Source organism: Petaurus breviceps, unplaced genomic scaffold, assembly GCF_028583685.1.
Source record: "Petaurus breviceps papuanus isolate PSGF00001 unplaced genomic scaffold, PetGlider_PUasm1.0 37, whole genome shotgun sequence".
NCBI lineage: Eukaryota > Metazoa > Chordata > Mammalia > Diprotodontia > Petauridae > Petaurus > Petaurus breviceps.
In genome coordinates this window covers 8165832-8185053 of record NW_027186296.1, presented here as the reverse complement: position 1 = coordinate 8185053, position 19222 = coordinate 8165832, and the positions used below count along the sequence as shown (strand labels likewise).

General features: G+C 39.4%; 1 long non-coding RNA gene, 5 other non-coding genes and 1 pseudogene across 7 annotated transcripts in view; 4 read left to right on the top strand and 3 right to left on the bottom strand.

Moving 5' to 3' along the window:
• The window catches only part of LOC138168450 (uncharacterized), a 3402-nt gene extending 1664 nt beyond the window's left edge, over positions 1–1738 (top strand). For both annotated transcript variants that reach the window (XR_011170100.1, XR_011170101.1), the window contains exon 3: positions 1487–1738. This is a non-coding gene — a long non-coding RNA (uncharacterized lncRNA). The remainder of the gene's footprint in view (positions 1–1486) is intronic.
• Positions 1739–3017: 1279 nt separating this feature from the next.
• On the bottom strand, positions 3018–3089 carry TRNAP-UGG (transfer RNA proline (anticodon UGG)). Its single transcript has one exon. It is a non-coding gene; the product is annotated as a tRNA-Pro (tRNA).
• A 6255-nt stretch (positions 3090–9344) lies between these two features.
• LOC138168757 (probable ATP-dependent RNA helicase DDX52) lies at positions 9345–11148 on the bottom strand (annotated as a pseudogene).
• A 1076-nt stretch (positions 11149–12224) lies between these two features.
• Positions 12225–12306, top strand: TRNAL-AAG (transfer RNA leucine (anticodon AAG)). The gene has a single exon. It is a non-coding gene; the product is annotated as a tRNA-Leu (tRNA).
• A 1383-nt stretch (positions 12307–13689) lies between these two features.
• Positions 13690–13779, top strand: TRNAY-GUA (transfer RNA tyrosine (anticodon GUA)). Its single transcript is given in 2 exon segments — positions 13690–13726; positions 13744–13779. It is a non-coding gene; the product is annotated as a tRNA-Tyr (tRNA).
• An 853-nt stretch (positions 13780–14632) lies between these two features.
• On the bottom strand, positions 14633–14704 carry TRNAP-AGG (transfer RNA proline (anticodon AGG)). Its single transcript has one exon. It is a non-coding gene; the product is annotated as a tRNA-Pro (tRNA).
• A 1703-nt stretch (positions 14705–16407) lies between these two features.
• Positions 16408–16480, top strand: TRNAT-UGU (transfer RNA threonine (anticodon UGU)). Its single transcript has one exon. It is a non-coding gene; the product is annotated as a tRNA-Thr (tRNA).
• The last annotated feature ends 2742 nt before the right edge of the window (positions 16481–19222 follow it).

Genomic DNA, 19222 nt, shown 5'->3' with positions numbered 1-19222 from the left:
AAGGAAGGAAGGAAGGAAGGAAGGAAGGAAGGAAGGGAGAGAGGGAAGGGAGAGAGGGAGGAAGAGTTGCTACCCTCTAAGACAGGGGTGGGGAACCTTTGGCCTGGAGGTCACATGTGGCCTCCAAACTTGGATTCAGTGAAAGGGCCACACTTGAGGACCTAGAGGTGTTCCCCACCCCTTATGTAAGACATGGAGGTGGGGAGAAAATGTATGTCAGACATATTTCTACAAAGGCTGGAGAGATAGATGGAATGTCCTAGGTGAGGGATACAAATTGAGTTGTTTGAACTCAAGAATGGGGAGTGGGGAGGGGACTAAAGTATAATAAATATGGAACAATAAGTTGGAGTAAGATTGTGAAGGGTTTTACATGCTAAACAGGATTATGTATTTGATCCTAGGGTTAATAAGGAGCTTTTAAAGTTTACCGAATAGGAAAATGTGATAGTCCAACTTGAATTTTAAGATCAGTTTGAAAACTGAGTAGATGATGTATTAGAGTGGGAAAAGAGTTGAAGCAAGGAGAGGGAATCAGAAGGCTACTGAAATAATCAAGTTGGGAGGGAATGAGTCCTCTAGCAGCCCTTTGAGAATGTATGGGGGCATATATGAAAAATGTTATAACTATAGAATTCAAAGAATTTGGTAGCAGATACGATATCTGGAATGAGTATGAGTAATAGAGTCAAATATGACAACTACAATGAAAACCTAGTGACTGGGAAGGGAATGATTTATTAAGTGCCTCTATATGGCAGACACATGCCAAATACTTCACAAATACTATCTTATTTGATCCTCACAATAACTGTGCAATAGGTACTATTATTATCCTTATTTTACAGTTGAGAAAACTAAGGCAAACAGAGATTAAATGACTTACCCAGTGTCACACAGATAGTAAATGTCTAAAACCTGATTTGAATTCAGGTCTTCCTAATTTTAGGTCTATGGCTATATCCTCTATATCACCTAGCTGCCTAGAAAGATGGTAGTGCCCTCAACAATAACAAGGAAGTACAGCAAAGGGATGGGTTTGGGGAGTAGGGAACATGATGAGTTCCATTTTGGACATGTTGAATTGAAAATGTCTACAGGAAATCTAGTTCAAGATGCTAAACAGGTAGTGATATGAACCTGGATATCAGGAGAAAGGCTAAGGGTGGATAAATGTATCTGAGAATCAGCTACATAGAAATGATACTTAAATCCATGGAACCCGTTAAGATCACCAAGCAAAATAGTACAGACAAAGAAGAGAAGAGGGCCCAAGATAGATACTTGGGGAACCCTATGTTACCTGAATGAAGATTCAGCTAAAATTGAAAAAGAGTAGTCAAACAGGTAGGAGAAGAACCAAGAGAAAGTGGTGTTACAAAAACCTAGAAAGAAGAAAATGATAGTATCAAAGGTTCGAGAAAGATAATGGTTTTTTTTCTTTTAAACAAATGATTTCTTACTTGGGATTTTCTTTTATTCCTAGGATAGTAAAGATGGAAAAATCATAGTAAAGTCTTTCATTTTTACAATGAAGGAACATGAAGCCCGGAGACAGTGAGGTGACTTACTCTATATTCAAGAAGCTAGAGACTGAACCTAGAACTACCTCTCCAGATTCTCCATCTACTACTTTTTCCACAACAGGAGATTGTCTCTCTCATGATCTGGAGGTTCCCTCCCAGATGTACCTGCTTCTTCCTTTCCCAGATTGCAAATAAAGTTTTTCACAAAGATACTATGGATGATTTGGAGGTAATTGCAGTCATGCAGTGTACCTAATGCTGTGAAAAGTACAGAAAGAAAGGCTCTGAGACAATGGCTTCTTCTCTAGAAGAGGCCAAGGATCAAAAGACAAAGCAAGGCTGAAAGAAGTAAGTGAAGATCAGAAATGACTTCAAAGTGTTTAGGCAGAGAAAGTTAAAATTAACCAGGGTTGGAGACTAGAACCCAGGAGCTCTCACAACCCTAAACTCTTGTTTGTTCACTCTCTCTAGTCTTTTAAAAGTCAATCAAAAACTTTTTCTCTGCAATTATTACTTCATATATGTTACACACACAATATTCTCTCCCCCCAAATTGACCTGTGACCTAAGTTTTCTCCTTTTATATAGTCCTACCTTAGTTCTCTCATGCTGTTTTAGATTTCTTCTTAATTTCCTACTTCTCCAAGAGAGACCAAAAATCATTAGGAAACTACACTTCCTTGTCTGAAAAACAAAAATCATGTCAGCATTAAAGTGAGAGAAGCCAGCTCCAGACACAGTCATTAAAGCCAAGAATTGGAATGTATATAAAAGCTGTACGTGGCTCTTCCCTCTTTTTAACTTCATTGTCTTTTTTGGTTCTACCCTTACTACTATCCATCTTCTCATTCTGCTCCCACACTTACTATACTATTGTGACAGCTGCTCCCATTCTTTTGACTTGGTCTTTTACTTATTTGATTTTCCATTCTTGGAATGAATTCTTTTCCCCTCATCCCCACCATACTTTCTTGACATTCTTTCCCTTTCTTCAAGGCTGAATTCTGGTGATATCCATTCATGAAGTCTTTCCTGGCCCTTTCTCTCTCTCTCTCTGTCTCTGTCTCTGTCTCTCTCTGTCTCTGTCTCTGTCTCTCTCTGTCTCTCTGTCTCTCTGTCTCTCTCTCTCTCTCTCTCTCTCTCTGTCTCTCTGTCTCTGTCTGTCTCTCTGTCTCTCTGTCTGTCTCTGTCTGTCTGTCTGTCTGTCTGTCTCTCTCTCTCTCTCTTTCTCTCTCTGTCTCTCTCTCTCTCTTGCTTTCTACTGTGAGTGTAAGTTTACTTATTCCAATTTTAGATATGAAGAAACTTTGTCTTCATATGCTGTGACTCACATAAAAACCTTCTGATTCCTTGTCCCATCGCCTTTCGATTATGCCAAACTGCAGATAGTAAGACGGTTTTCTATTACTGTTTGGGTTTCCAATACTGCACAAACATCATCTTACTATTTGCAGGGCCATACCACAAGTTTAAAAAGTGTGAAAATACTTAGGGCTCGTCCGCGATTTGAACCCGGGACCTCTCGCACCCAAAGCGAGAATCATACCCCTAGACCAACGAGCCAAATGCCTCAAATTGCTTCCTTTCAGCAATTTTCTGAATAGTACTCACTATATTTAGTTTCTTAGGTGCAAGTTCTTTCAGTAAAACCCATCTTCTTCAAGTTTTTCTAAAGCTTTTCCTACTTTTTTTATTTCACCTTCCACTTTACTCTCATCTATTTATGTCTCCTTCATCTCATCTCATTCTTCATAACATATTTCAACTCATTTCCCCCCAACTACTCTATGGCAACTAACGAAATAATATTGTTACCTGCCAGGAGAGGTGGAGAGATGCCATTCATTCCTTGCCCACATCCACTTGGTTTCCCACTACCTGCTAAATCACCAGCCAACACTAAGAAAAAGAGAGTCTGAAAAATGTCATGATCTTCCTGACTCTTCTCCAAGAGATTTGTGTTAGTAATGGTTTGCACTGATAGCAAAAGCTGGAGAAAGAACTGGCCGCAGTCATAATTCAGAATCTCTGTGCTCTCTCCACCCTTGCCTCTGTCTCTGTCTCTGTTTCTGTCTCCCTGAGTCTCTCTGTCTTTCTCCTTTTTGTCTTTCTCTTTCTGTGACTCTGTCTCTTTGTGTCTGTCTGTCTTTCAATCTCCATTTCTTTCTTTCTCAATTTCTTTTTTCCTCCCTCTTCTTTATCTGTCTCTCTATGGGTCTATCTGTGTTTATCTATTTGTCTTTATCGACATCTCGGTCTCACTCTCTGTGTCTGCCTCACTGTTTGTCTTTGTCTCTGCCTCTCTGTCTCTGTCTCTCTCTCTCTCTCCCTGTTTCTCTCTCTGTCTCTGTCTCCCTGTCCCTCTCTCTCTCACCCTGTTTCTCTCTCTGTCTCTCCATCAACCTAAAATCACCACATAGATATAGATTTGTATGATTCTTCATGTTCATTTTGCAGGAAATAGGTATGGAGGGTCAAGCATGCCTTATTAGCTTACTCTGTACTGTGATGGAGCCATGATCCTAATCAGATACTTGCAAACAGAGAAAGAACTGATAAATAGAAGTATGTAAAGGCTTCCTACCAAGATTGTGGAGTGTAGTTTGGTCTCAGGCCCGAAAACAATTCCTGGGAGAGTTTAAAAAGGATTTTAAAAAGCAAATTAAAGAAGTAGAAGAAAAAAAATGGAAAAAGAAATGGGAGTAATGCAAGGGAATCATGAGAAACGAGTCGATAGCATGGGAAAAGATATACAAAAATATACCGAGGAAAATCACTCCCTAAAAAATAAAATTGGCCAAATGGAAAAAGAAGTACAAGAACTTGCTGAAGAAAATAAATTCCTTGAAGGGTAGAATAGAATAAGTAGAAACTAATAACTATGAGACATCAAGATACAATAAAACAAAATCAAAAAGGGGGGGGGGAGAAGAAAATGTGAAACTTTTCATTGGAAAAGCAACTGTCCTAGAAAGTGATGTCCAGCAATTGGGGAATGGCTGAACAAACTGTGGTGTATGATTATAATGGAACATTATTATGCTATAAGAAATGACAAGCAAGGTAATCTCAGAAAAACCTGGAAAGATTTACATGAACTGATATATAGTGAAGTGAACAGAACCAAGAGATGGTGGTACACAATAACAGCAATATTGCTCGATGAAGAACTTTGAATGACTTGGCTATTCTCAGCAATGCAATGATCCAAGAGAATCCCAAGGGGATACTATCTGTCTCCAGAGAAAGAACTGTTATTGTTTGAATACAAAAATGAAGCATGCTATTTTTCGCTTTCTTTTTTTCAAGTCTTTTTGTACAAAATGATTAGTATGGAAATGTTTTGTGTAATTACACATGTATAACCTATATCTGATTGCTTACCATCTTGGGAAGGGAGAGGGGAAGGAAGGATAGAATTTTAAACTCAAACTTTAAATAAAAAATGTTTAAAAATAGATGTATAGAATGATTTTACATATATATGTGTTTGTATCTATATATGCATGTATGTGCATGTGTGCGTATACATATTTGTGGCTAATGATAACCATCTCTAGGAGAGGAGGGAAGAAAAAAAATTTACATAACTTCAATATATATTTAAAAGGAATAGCAAATTTTACATAATAGATTTACAGTTTCATGTGCAATAATCTTTTTTTTACTATGTTATGGGAATGCATATTTTATTTTATAAATTAAAAAAAGGAGTGGCCAGGTGGCACAGTAAGTAAGAATGCCAGCCCCAGAGTAGGGAGACCCAGGATCAGTTCCAGCCTCAGATAGTTAGCACCCACACAAAATAGTTGGCCATGTAACCTTGAGTAAGTTACTTAACCCCAACTGCTTAGAAAAAAATAAATAAATAAATAAAATTTTTAGAAAATAAATTTTTAAAGGGACTTGAGGAATCTGTGTCTAATCCTTTATATGTATTTGTATCTGTGTTTGATCTCCTAATGATTAGTCTGACACAAAATAATTGGCCATGTAACCTTGAGCAAGTTACTTAACCCCAATTGCTTAGAAAAAAAATAAAAAATAAAATTTTTAGAAAAGAAATTTTTAAGGGACTTGAGGAATATGTGTCTAATCATTTATATGTATTTGCATCTGTGTCTGATCTCCTAATGATTAATCTGACTTGTGCCCTTCTCTGACTCAACTATAGGGAGGAAGAATATTTTGGATGGCTCTTCTTTTTCTAACTATTCCTTTTTTTTTTTTTTTAACGTATTTAATGGGGTGGCCAGGTAGCACAGTGAGTCAGAGCACTGGCCCCAGTGTTGGGATGACCTAGGAATCAAATCCGGGCTCAGACACTTAGCACCCACCCAGAAACACCTTGACCCCAATTGCTTTAAAAAAAAAAGTGTATTTGCTTATTTTTGGTTTCCAACATTCACTTCCATAATATTCTGAGTTCCAAATTTTCTCCTTATCCTTCCCCTCCCCCATCCCAAAGCTGTGTAATTTGATATAGGCTCTACATATAAATTCATATTGAGCCTATTTTCACATTAGTCATGTTGTAAAGAAGAATTAGTACCAATTGGAGAAACCACAAGAAAGAAGAAACAAAAAAAAGGAAAGAAAAAGTAAATATGCCTCAATCTGTATTCAAACTCCACAATTCCTTTTCTGGATGTGGACAGCATTTTCCATCATGAGTCCTTTGAAGTTGCATTGGATCCTTGCATTGCTAAGAAGAGGTAAGTCTATCAAAGTTAGTCATTACACATTGTGGCAGTTACTGTGTACAATGTTCTCCTGGTTCTGCTCACTTCAATCGGCATCAGTTCGTGTAAGTCTTTCCTGGTTTTTCTGGTCTTCCTGCTCATCATTTCATACAGCACAAGAATATTACATTGCATTCATATACCACAATTTATTCAGCCATTCCCCAACTGATGGGCATCCCCTCAATTTTCAATTCTTTGCCACCACAAAAAGAGCTTCTACAAATATTTTTGCACATGTGGATCCTTTTCCCATTTGTATGATCTCTTTGGGATACAGACCTAGAAAGTGGTATTGCTGAGTCAAAAGGTATGCACAGTTTCATAACCCTTTAGGCATAGTTCCATATTGCTCTCAAGAATGGTTGGATCACTTCACATCCCCACTAACAATGCATTGGTGTTCTAATTTTCCCACATCTCCTCCAGAACTTATCATTTTCCTGTTTTGTCATGTTAGTCAATCTGTTAAGTGTGATGTGGTACCTCAGAGTTTTTTTGATTTGCATTTCTCTAATCAATAGTGATTTAGAGCATTCTTTCATATGACTAGAGATCCCTTTAATTTCTTCATCTGAAAACTTCCTATTTATATCCTTTGATCATTTATCAATTGGGGAATGACTTGTATTCTTACAAATTTGACTCAGTTCTCTGAATATTTTAAAAATAAGTCCTTTTTTTTTTTTAAAGCAATCAGGGGTAAGTAACTTGCTCAAGGTTACATGGCCAGTTATTTCTAGGTGTGGTGCTAAGTATCTGAACCCAAATTTGATCCCCAGGTCATCCTGACACTGGAGCTGGTGCTCTTACTTGCTGTGCTACCTGGCTGCCCCCAAAATAAGTCCTTTATCAGAGATCCTGGTTGTCAAAATTTTTCCCAGTTTTCTGCTTCTCACTTAATCTTGCTTCCATGGTCTTTGTGCAAAAATTTTTCAGTTTAATGTAATCAAAATTAATTTTTGATGGTTCTTGATAGAATGAATGTCTATATTTCTTGAAATTCAATACCCTAGATTAATATGATAATATTAGTTTTGGCTTTATTGAAAACATTGAATATATATTATCTTAATGACTTTCTCTATTGGAAAGGCTAGTATAACATGGTAATATTGGTCCCATTTTGTAAGGTTAAATTGTAAACATCATGATGGTAGGTGCCAGGGCCTTCTCTAACCTTTGTATCTGTCTTAACTTTTACCAGAGTGTCTGCACACAATAAAGACTCAACTAATGTTTGTTCATTTTAATTGAATTCAAATAAATCCCATGGGAAGCGATGAAGCTTAAGAGTAGTCATATTTTAAGGTGATGCCAAAAGCCACAAATGACAGCTTAGAAATAGTGTTTAAAGAAGTTGTCAATCTTATGTTCAAGTCATCTTTAGAAATTCTTGTACACATTTGACCCATTACACATCCAATTCTCTTTATGTGTGACTATACATTGGAACATGTTATGTTCAATATGTCCAAAATAAAACTGTCAAGTCTGAAAACAAATGACCAAAAAGTCACAGAAGTTATGCAACTGCTGTTAACTCTAAAAATACCAAATAACTCACATAACCACATATAGGTCATCATAACCACAGTTAACTCTAAGGAAATAAAATTTAAAAAAAAATAGAACCAGCAGCGGTCATAAGCAAAAACCTTCCATTGTTCCATTGGAGGAGGGAAACTAAATACATGTGCTGGGCCCTCCTCTAGAAGGAGACCCACTTCAGTGAGGTCAAATCTTAATCCATATAGCAATGGCTATATGATTATATATAATATATATGAGCTATAGCCCTAACAATTAGTGCTAATAGCAACGATGAGACAAGTTTGATTCATAGCAGGGTTTCATGACCAGAACGTGGGTCCTACAGATGCTTGTCTGAGCTCAGGGACCACCTGGGGCTAGTGGAAAACAACTCTGGGATTTTGCTGTGGCAGAGTTAATCCAGAGGGTGAACACAAAGGATTGTTGTTATGCCAAGCTCAGGAAACAGTTTCCTTGCTGGGCCTTAGCTCTGGAAAACAGGTTGTCTCCTAATAGTAAAAAAAAAAAAAAAAAAAAAAAAAGAGGGGTAAAAAGAGAAGGATAGTCCTGGCATGGGGATCCTGACAAAACTCATTATTTTCCTTCTTCCCTGTCCCCCAAAAAACCTCTCCTATTTTCTTATGTACCTATTTCTATAAAGGGTACCACTATGTTTCCAGTCATCTAGATTCAAAACTTAGAATTAATTCTTCAATCTTCCCTCTCCCTCACCTCCCATATCCAGAGTTAAGTGCTGCAATATCCCATTTTTTTTTTGTGAATCACATTCTCCAGATCAAGAGGCTTTTAATCCACAGCACAAAACCAGCATTTACAAAAGTTCCAAGCTCATATGCACCAAAGATAGGATGCAGTGATATGGTTAAGTGGTGGAAAATTAGGCACCACTGGCAGTGATCTAACTGCAACAAGATGGACAGTTGGGAGGAGGAGTTTAGTGCTTCCCTGACAGAATGAAGACAGTAACAGAAGAGTTCCAGCTCATTTCCGGGGGCTTAAATTGCTCCAGTCATGAGCAATTCGAGGCCCTTTGCTGTGCCCACTTCACAAAGGCATCCCCAAGCTATATAAGGATTGTTAAATAAGTGAACATGTTATGTTTGACTACACAGTGTGTGGTTTTCATGATGCATTATTCCAGATGCATCTTGAAAAAAATGTTCTCAAATTCTCATGTGACACTTTGTCTTTGGGTGCCATGCAGCAGTGATCACTCCCTCCACCTGCAGAGGACACTTTCAGAGATGATCACCCATCTGTGGGTGTTTCTTGACCCATCTATGCACTAGGGCCTTCTAGAAGTATTCCTGTGGATTCAACTCATTTTCAAGAACAGTTTTTCTTTCAAAGTTTTATCCCTAAAGACATTTCTAAGTTGAAACTTGATAAGATACAATGATAGCACATATCACTTTCTATACTGATGGCTTCCTGGAGATTTATTTCAAGGAGAGGGGTGATTCAAAGTGCTCCATGAAAATAGCACTTTACATTGGATACTTAAGGCAATAGAATAATATTTCTAGAATAGTCTTTGAAGGAATCTGTTTACTATTTCTGGTTTTGGTAGGTTCTGTCTTCTTTCTGCATTCTGATGAACAATTTTTTGTTGACTTTCAGAGTTTTCTAGGAAATGCTTCAGGACTGTACAAATGCTGGCTTTCCCTTTCCAATGGTTTCTTAATCATCTTCTTTTGTTTGCTTGAAAACTTGTGGAAACTTCTGGTGTACTCTGGCACAGGACATCCTGCCTGCTGTATCACATTGGCAACACTTGGAATAATGGCTTATCATCTTCAGTGAAGAATGTAACAGCCTTTCCTTTACGTCCTGCTCTTCCAGTTTGACCTATCCTGTGGATATATTGCACTGCACTGGTTGGAAAGTCATAGCTGATTGCTACACCTTTAAAATCAATTCCTCTTGCTAGCAAAGCTATGCAGATAAGGACCCAGGTTTTTCCTGCTCTAAAACTATGGACTGTGTTATCTCTCTGCTGCTGAGTTCTCTCTGCATAAATTACATCCACATTAATACCTTCATAAATGAGTTCTTAGAAAAGTTCTTTAGCTCTTTCAATGGACTGAACAAAAACAAGGACAGGTGAGTGGAGACCCTTCTTAACAATGTCTCTCATGGCTAGAAGTTTGCCTGTCTCAGATCCAGCAAGCAGGGGTTCTTATTCCACAGACTTTGCTGCAGAATTACATTGTCCAATTACACTTTTCTATATCATGTGCAAAATTTGCACTGAACATAGCTCTCCTGACCTTGTGAGATGTGCATGCCAGGAAAAGGAAAGTCAGCTGGTCTCTGAAATCAATCTTTCTGTCTTCAGACAATTTTGTCAGATTCATCTACCACAACCATGCCACATTTTTCAGACCTATTCCTAGAGGCTTTTGTTTCAACAAATAAATTAGTTGATTTGGAGTAGTCACAAAAATATCAAATTTCTTAGATGATTTAGGCCCAAATTTCTTGGCTGTCACAACTAGCTGCCTTGTATATCATATTTATTCTGAATCCTGTGCCCTCAGAGATTCTTACTAACTCTTGATGAGTCTGACTGGCAAGTTTTCATGTGGATGAGATGATCAGTGCTCTGAAACCTTTATTTGTGGGTTGTTTCAGCTGCATTAAAATAGGAATGCTAAAAGCCATGGTCTTTCCAGATCCACTAGGAGCAGAAGCCAGCAGTTCATGACCATGAAGCATGACAGGAATTGCTTGCATTTAGATTGGTGTGGGGCTTTGGAAACCTGCATTTAAGATGTTCTGGAGTAGTTGAGAGTGGATCTTATATTCTTAATCAAGTTGTTGAAATGAAGCAATAAGTTCTAAATCTTATGTTTATTTTGGAAAAGGTTTATCTTTTGCTTTTGGAGATGTTCCAATTTCTCTGCAGTTAGTTTATTTTCTTCTTTTTCTTTTTTATCTTTAACCTTAGCTTCCAAGGAAGACATCCATAGTATAGTTTCTTCTTCTTTGTTGGAACTGACTGAAATAGTTTCAGAAGCTTTTTTTTTCTTCTTCATGTTTCATTTCCTCTTCCTTTCAATTCTTTTATCCTCCTCACCTTCAGCTTTTTACTGTAGTCTCCCCTTTCCCTTAGATAGGGCATTATTCAATGAGGATCCATTTTCAGGTAGGGTAGATTTCTTGCTTCCAGAGTTCAATTCCTCTAATACCTATGGAATCAGGCCACATCTGCTGAGAAGTGCCTCAGGTCTCTCTTCTGCTCTCCTCTCTCTTCTACTTTCCTCTGTCTTTTTTTTCTCTTCCCCTCCCCTTCTTTCTTCCCTCCCCTCCTCTTCTCTTCTCCCCTATACTATTTCACATGGTGACCTCATCAGTTCCTCTCATCAGATCTCATCAGCAGATTCAGTCATCACCTCTATACAGATGACACTCAAATCTACTTAATACAATCTTAACATTCCTCCTAACTTGCATCTTCAACTGCCTCTTGGACATCTCAGACTGATTGTCTTGTAGACATCTCACACAAGATTTCCAAAACAGAGCTCGATATATCACCCCCTCTTCCCAACCCCCTTCTCTTTGTTTCTTATCACTGTTAAGAGTAATACCATCCTCTCAATCATCCCTCTCTCTCATTACCACACTTCCATCTAAAACTGGTGTTTCCAGCAGTCATTTCTCCTCTGACACTGTAATCACTCTAGTATGCTCCCCAGCCCCAAGATCTCATGCTTGGACTACTACAATCTCTCACCACTTCGATCATTCCTCCATTCAGCTGTCAAATTGATCTGCCTAAAATGCAAATCTGACAGTATGGTCTCCCTATTCAATAAATTTCAGTGGCTTCCTTTTACTTCCAACATAAAATATAAAATCTTGTTTGATTTTTAAACTCCATAACCTGGCCCTTCCCACTTTTCCAGTCTGGCCCTTTCCTATCTTTCCAGTCTTCTTCCTACTTTCCCCGCTCTGCTCTTTCCTTATTCTTCAGGTACTTTGCAGTCCAGTGACATTGGCTTCCCGCCTTTTTTTTTTTCTTACAAGACATTTAATCTCCGAAATCCCGAGATTATCACTTCGCATTTCCTGCACGGAATTGCTATATCTCTCCTCATTTCAACCTTCTGGCTTCCCTGACTTCCTTCAAATTCCATCTAAAATCCCACCTCCTACGAGAAAACTCTCTTGTTCCCCCTCATGCTGGTGTCTATCCTCCACTGAATAGCAACAATTTGTCAAGCCCATATCTTGTTTATACGTAGTGGTTTTTATGTCGGCTTCCCGCTTTGGTTAAGAGCTGCTCGAGAATAGGGACTATATTTTGTCTTTGCGTTCCCCAAATTTAGTACCATATCTGGCACATAACGGGAGCCTAATAAATCCCTACAGACTGATTGAGATCAAAAGGTAAGTGGGTAGCGTGGCCGAGCGGTCTAAGGCGCTGGATTAAGGCTCCAGTCTCTTCGGGGGCGTGGGTTCGAATCCCACCGCTGCCATCTCAGAGTTTTTTTTTTTCTTATTTATATGAAAGATTATGCAGAAGATTCGAGTTGGTCATTCAATTCTCCTTAGTTCGAGAACACTATATTCTGTGGAGGGAGGGAGTGGGTAATGATACAATACTTTCAGAAATGCAGTTCAAGAGCCTCTTTTCTAAAATAAGTAAAATCATTTCTTCTCGAAAATATGGGCACAAAGGTGACGTTACGCAAGAGAGAAGGAGAGAAGAGAAGGAAGGGGATATTATAGTAGAGATACAAATCAGTAGGACAGCTAAGTCCATAGGAGAGTAGAAAGACTGCGGGGCTGGCCAGCACCAAACTAGCACCAGACTATTTGTGATGTACAGTAAATAAAATTAAATGGGGATTATGCTACTTTTTCAAGTGAAACCCAGTATTTCTGTAGAAGCAGAAAAATCAAATATTAGGGGTTAACCGAAGGTCAAGAATCTGCAGGTTGCTAATGGAGGAAGGTCTTGGGGGAGTGGGCTGGAATGAAGTCTAATAGTTGTACAATTTAGATTTTCTAAAGATTTATTTTTTATCAATCCAAGTCCTTCCAAAGGAAGGTGCTGTACAGTTTGTATCTCCACTTAAGATGCCATAGGAGTTTTTTTGGCTGTCTGAAAGAAATAATTCAACTTACCACGTTTAATGAGGTGCATCCAAAATGATTCATTCCTATATTTTTTAGTTTTTAATAGAAATAAGTGCTGAATTTTGCCAAAAGTCTTTTAAGGATCTATTGTTAAGATCACATGTTCTTATTTATATTACCAACATGATTTATTGTATGTATAGTCTCCTTAATGTTCAACCAGTACTACATTACTTTTATAAAACAAATCTGGTCATAACGTATAACCTTTCTAGTATGTTATTGTACAGTCTAAGTAGATTGCTTCCAAATTTAACTATCTACGAAGTCGAGAAAGATGAAGTCGTCCATGTCCTGGGGCTAAAGCAGAAGGGTAGGAGTGCAATCTTTCTTTTTGGAGATGTAAATTACGGGATCTGTTGGGAAGCAATTTAGGAAGGAAGAAAAGCGAATGAAGCCCGTTTTTGCGGTGATTCCAAGTGTTTTCTAGGAAAGTCGAAGGCAACGGAGTGAAATATGGTTAGAAATAGGGTGATTGCTCTGAGGGAATTCTAAAAGAGCTTGTGTTTGTAGGAAGAAATGAAGCTAGACACCACCAGAATGGAAAAAGTTCTGGCGGCGTCTGAAAGCATGTGGGAAAGGTGCATGCTGTATTCCCAGGCTGTGTCTCAAATGGCACAATTTCCTCGAGCAGAAATAAGAAAACAAGAAATAATTTGGCTCAGACTAGTGCCACGCCTTTAAAAATAGGACATACGTCTAGCTTTTTTTGTGTGGACCTTTTGATAGCTCAGTTGGTAGAGCGGAGGATTGTAGAAACAGATCGTCTAGATATCCTTAGGTGGCTGGTTCGAATCCGGCTCGAAGGAGGTATCTCACTTTTGTTTAAGTGAGGCTACCTAATTGTAACTGTTAAAGACGAGTTGAATCGCCTTTGGGGAAGGAAATGGCCATTTACCTGTCAGCCACCTTTGAATAATGGTCAAGTGTGCCTCATCTCTCAACTCCCAAAAATGTCTGAATTAGGTATAAAAGGTCTTCCACCTTTTATGTATGTCAGGTTACTTAGAGCATAACGTCCTATCTAAACCGAACCCCTCGAAGTAAAAAAAAAAAAAAAAAAGCCCCAGAGTTCCAATACAGTGGTTGGAAGGAAAGGCAAGCACCAGGCAGGGAGAAGAACCAAGAGTGTCGGAAAAGACTAAAAAGTGAAAGTTTGAAACGCCAAAACGAGGATAATTTTTTTCTTTATTCACCTATTTATTGATGAATCTGTGTATTTGTGCTTTTATCTATTTCTCAGGTTTCGCATTCTTCCACTTCCATTTTGTGCACATCTGCTTTCACCAAGTGATCTGTGGAGTGAATGACCACGCTGTTACTAGAATGGGTCGTAGGCAGCATCAGATCCGACTTAGAGTTTCAGCCTCTTACGCGATTAAGGGGAGTTCAGAGAGAAACACTGGTGGGCACCTCTGCAAGGCAGGGAGGTTTGGCATAATGGAAGTATTCGGCCTGTTTTACAAAGAGATCTAGCTTTATTTGGTGGTGAACCCAGTAGTAGGAATTCAACACTCAATTTTTCAGAATATGAGGGACAAAAGGAAGAGTAGAGTGATAACATAAAAGTAGTTTATAACTATAACAAGAAGAGCTTACAATAATTCTATATCCGTTACGATCTTTCTTACCAACTCGTCACGAAGTCTGACAAAACAGGTAGGGCTCGTCCGGGATTTGAACCCGGGACCTCTCGCACCCTAAGCGAGAATCATACCCCTAGACCAACGAGCCACGACTGCGTTGTTTTTGTTTCCTCCCAGAAGTATATTAGAATACACACAGTACAGTTATTTCCTGAAAACTATTTGTTGTTATTGCTCCGAAGGTTTCCTAAAACTGCTTTCCTCTCCTTTTCAGTCATTCCTTCCTTTACCATACACTCACTTTTCCACACCTCCCTGTTGGTCTACCACACACTTTTCACCATCGCTCTCACTCTGGAAAGAACGTAAACACGTTTCAGTCTCCTGCAGCACAGACCCAGGGACTCTGGACATTCTGAGTCCTCTGTCTCCAACATGCCTGTCCCGGGAACACTCGTTTAGCAAATTCTGGTCTCTCCAACTGCTACAAAGGGGCAAGAGCAGCCACCACCAGCACGTACGTACCCTTACCCCAACAAGGACAGCCAAGCTTACATGCTTCTTCCCAAATACCTCAACACCTCCACCTCGCTCACCACCGAGGATTATTGGTAACTCTCAAGATCTTTCGAAGCCTCCTTCAACACAGACACTAAAGGAAATGGGACAGGTCCAAAGTCAAACCTCGAGATACCTCCCTCACTTTGACCGTTGTTTGTCGATTAATGAACCAGACTTAACACTTTTCGCCCTCCATAACTCCCAACCTGCCTCCTGCCTAAACCAGCAATCATTCTCTGGGACTTGACTATCCCACCTGGAATGATTTCAGTGTGTCATCTTTAAAATAATGTATGGTTTTCCAGATATAATATATCTGGAATATATTATATAATAATCTACTGGCTCACCCTGGAGGCTTAAGAAGAAGGCTGGACAAGAGACCTCTTGAGTCAGTCAGGCTGGCCAATGATATTTCTGTCTACACTTGTCCGTTCTAGTCTACGATCATAGATCTAGATGGAGAGTTGTCAGGAATCTCAAAGGCCATCTAGTTCAGTCCCCCGCCATCTTTACAAATGAGGAAACAGAGGCTTAGGTAAATTAAGTGACTTGCCTAAGGCATCTTACTCATTTCTTCAGCCACATCCTACACAAGCCAACCAGCTTTCAACTCCCCCAAGCCAAGTTCTATTTATCTCTTTGGACTTGTCAGTTTCTTCTTGCTCACACAAAGTCCAAGGTAACCCGAGATTTTCCATAGTCAATATAGTTCACGCTAATTTTGCAGTAAAGAAGTGACAGTTTTCTCTTTTTTATCGTATCGGGTGCTCTCTTTTTAAAAACAATAATAATTTCTAGCAATTTATATATCTTTTTAAAGGTTTACAAAGTACATTATAAATATCATATTGTTAGATCCTCACAACAACCCTCGAAGATATTTGCTGTTATAATTCCCATTTTACAAATGAGGAGACTGAGGCAGACGGAGTTTAGGTGATTTATCCAAAGTCACACAGCTAGTAAATGTCTGAGACTGAACTGAAACTCGTCTTCCTGATTCCTTGTTCATTCCTTTATTTGAACACAACTGAACTTTTTTTTTCAGCCCACTTTTGATTGTAGAGTCTGAAGGACTGGAACCCACACCAATTACAACTATGAAATCCTACTCTTGGCATTTTTCCGCGATCCACCGGGGTCATGGATTTCCTTTGAATTTAGGTAAGTGAAGGGACTTAGCTTTGTATATTTGCAAGGAAGAGCCAAGCAAAACGTGAAATATTAAATGAGTGTATAAAAGTCTAGCATTCCTGGAATTCTGCCTTGAGAGGAGAAACTTATGGGGGCTCCATAGCTCAGGGGTTAGAGCACTGGTCTTGTAAACCAGGGGTCGCGAGTTCAAATCTCGCTGGGGCCTTCTATTTCCAACTTTTACTTTCCTTTGCTCTTTGAAACTGAAGGATTCACCTAGTCCCGCATTCTTCCTTAAGAACTCGAAATCAACGTTGAGCTTCCCCGGTATGATAACACTGTTTTTGCGGGTAAATCTCTTTTTTCATACCTGAAATAGAGTGGTGATTTTTGAAGCAAAGTCATAGTCTCCGTATACTCTGCCCTTGTTGGAGACCACATCTAGTGTTGTCTTCGATTTCAATTTAATTCAATAAACATTTATCAACAACATAGTCAATTCTACTTTCTTAATCCTCATTCTCTTTGATCTCTCTGAAGCCTTTGAAATTGTCTTTGATACTCTCTTCTCACTTAGCTGTTTTTTCCCCCATAATACTGCTCTCTCCTGCTTTTCCTCCTACCTCTCTGACTGCTCCTTCTCTGTCTATTTTACCTGATCTTCCTCCAGATCCTCTAATGTTAGGTGTCCTTCCAGGCTTCATCCTAGACCCTTTTCTCTTCCCCCTCTGTACTAATTCACTACGTGATCTCATCAGCTCCAATGGATTTAATAACCATCTGTATCCTGATTGTTTTGGTTTAAACCCAGGGCCACCAAAAAATGTTTTGGTGGGGGCTTTGCCCACCCAGAAACTGTTGGGGTTTCTTAATGTGTTGTGGTGGAACCATCTCAAAGAATTGAGAGTCAGACCACCTCTAATCCAAGTATAGGCATTTATTGAGATTGTCACTTCTCATGAAGCAGGCTAAATACCAAGAGGAACCAGAGAGAGCCACAATGGATTTTTATAGGGCAAAGATGCTGATTACACAATCAATGTTTACATAGAATATAGAAAGATGAATAATAATAAAAAGGCAGCAGGAGTTTGTTAAGGGGTTACATGTAATGGAGGAGAAGTCCCATCTATGGTTCAGTGGTTAAATATTCTGGTCATGCTGCCCTTCAATTGATTAGCTATTGTGGTCCTATCTGGTCAAGATAGATAGGTATTGTGGTCCTGTCTTGGTTTAGATGGATGATGTGATTGTGATTGAATACAAGAGCACACATGTTTTTGTGGGAATGGGTCTGGGGGCAGTGACTAGGTAGAGGCAGTGGCTGGGATCCCATCACATGGACACACCTGCTGTTCTCTGAGAACTATAAGTTCATGGACGAACCTGTTGCTCTAGTAAGCAGTGAGGCATATATGAAGAGGTTAGGACATTGGTAAGGGTGGGGATCGGAGGCTAAGTAGGTGCAGTGAGTCTGCTGTTCAGTGGGGCCAGGCCTATAATGAAGTTAGAATATTAGGGCTGGGGCCAGCTTTATTAAGATTTCATCATGATGACTCTCAAATCTAGGTATTCTTTCCCAGTCTTTCTGTTGACCCCTCCAATCTCAAATCTCCAATTATCATTCAGGCATTTCAAATTGGAAATCGAGTAGAAGTCTTTAACTGATTTTTTTTAATGGAGGTCATTATATTTCTCCCTAAACTCTCCCGATCCTGCCTTCCTTTTTATTGTACAGGACAACACTACCTTTGTAGTCCCTCAGGCTCACTACCTAGTCATTCTGGATTCCCCACTATTTCTCTTTCCTCCAATCCCCAAATATCCAAGTTCTTACCAAGGCCTGGCTATTTCACCTTTGTAACCTCTCTCAAAAATGCCTCCTCCTCTCTTCTGACACTCTAGTGGAGGCCCTCAGCACCTCATGGACGGCCTGTTGCAATAGCCTGCTGCTGGGTTTGCCTTCCTGGGGTCTCATTTCACTCCAATATATCCTCCATTCAGCCACTTAGGTGATTTTTCCTAAAGCGCACCATGAAGCCCCGCCTCCCCGCCCCTCCCCCCACCCCCAACGGCGGCCCACTGCAATAAACTCCAGCGACTTCCCTGTTGCTTCCAAGATCAAATGCAAACTCCTCTGACTTTCAAAGTTCTTCATAATTTAGCTCAGTTCTACTTTTCGAGTCTTGTACACCTAACTCCCCAACACGAACTCTTCGATCAGCGACACTGGCCTCCTGCCTCTTCAGGGAAGTCTCTGCTCCTGACCTTCCCTCTGGTTATCCCCCTTTACTGGAATACCCTTTCTCCTCCTCTCCTACAATTAGCTTCCCTGACTTCTTTTAAGTCCCAGATAAAATCCCCCCCTTCTACTGGAAGCCTTCTCCAACCCCTCTTAATTTCAGTGTCTTATCTCCATTAATTATTTCCTATTTATTCTGCGGATAGCTTTCTATGTATTTGTTTGCATGTTATCTCCTCGGTCATATTGTAAACCTCTTGGGGGCGAGAGCTATCTGTTGCCTCTTTTTGTATCCCCGGAGCTTAACAAAGTGATTGTCACTTAGCAGAAACTTAATAAATGGGTTTTGTTGGGAAGCTGCTGACCTACTCTGAAGCTCGGAACTTCTAGTCCTGCAAATAATCCCTTACAGCAATGAAATTTCAGGTCCATTTCTCTGTTCCTATCTCTATCCCTATCCCTCCCAATTGCTATCCCTATGCATCATTGCGGCAAAAATTACTTTTTTTTTTTTTACATATTACATATTACTTTTCCAATCTTAAACCAATCCATAATTAGTTCCAACTGTTGCTTCTTGGCTCATATATAGGTTCCTCAAGAGACAAGTAAGATGATTTAGTACTCCCATCTGTTTGAAGACTTGCCACATTTTGTTGTGATCCACACCATCAAAGGTTTTAATGCTTTAAAAGCAAAAGTAGCAAAAGTTCTTTAAATAATTAG